This window comes from Schistocerca americana, chromosome 8, assembly GCF_021461395.2.
Source record: "Schistocerca americana isolate TAMUIC-IGC-003095 chromosome 8, iqSchAmer2.1, whole genome shotgun sequence".
NCBI classification, from domain to species: domain Eukaryota; kingdom Metazoa; phylum Arthropoda; class Insecta; order Orthoptera; family Acrididae; genus Schistocerca; species Schistocerca americana.
In genome coordinates this window covers 410,439,027-410,439,620 of record NC_060126.1, presented here as the reverse complement: position 1 = coordinate 410,439,620, position 594 = coordinate 410,439,027, and the positions used below count along the sequence as shown (strand labels likewise).

Genomic DNA, 594 nt, shown 5'->3' with positions numbered 1-594 from the left:
ACAAACGAAAGTCTATTGCTAGTATTTGAATTTGACTTAATCATATGTACCGAGGAGTAAACTCATTCGTCCGAACAGGCCTTGCAAGGTCCAACGGTATCGACCGGCCGTCGTGTCTTCCTCAGCCCACAGGCGGCACTGGATGCGGATATGGAGGGACGTGTGGTCAGCATACCGCTCTAACGGTCGTATGTCGGTTTACGAGACGGGAGCCGATACTTCTCAGTCAAGTAGCTCCTCAATATGCCTCACAAGGGCTGAGTGTACCCAGCTTGCCAACAGCGCTCGGCAGACCGTGTGGTCAGCCATCCTAGTGCTAGCCAAGCCCGACAATGCTTAACTTCAGTGATCTGACGGGAACTGGTGGTACCACTGCAGCAAGGCCGTTGGCCTGTACTGTTGAATAGGCACTCTTTAAATCTACACATTAAATCGAGAGTGGAACGGTAGAGAAGTAGTTCAAATGTTCAAAAGTTTCTAAATTCCTAAGGGACCAAACTGTTGAGATCATCGGTCCCAAAATATACACACTACTGAAACTAACTTAAATTAACTTATCATGAGAACAACACAAACACACACACACACACACAC

At 47.5% G+C, this 594-nt stretch overlaps 1 pseudogene; it reads right to left on the bottom strand.

Moving 5' to 3' along the window:
- Positions 1-273: 273 nt before the first annotated feature.
- Positions 274-391, bottom strand: LOC124546176 (annotated as a pseudogene).
- Between the last annotated feature and the right edge of the window lie 203 nt (positions 392-594).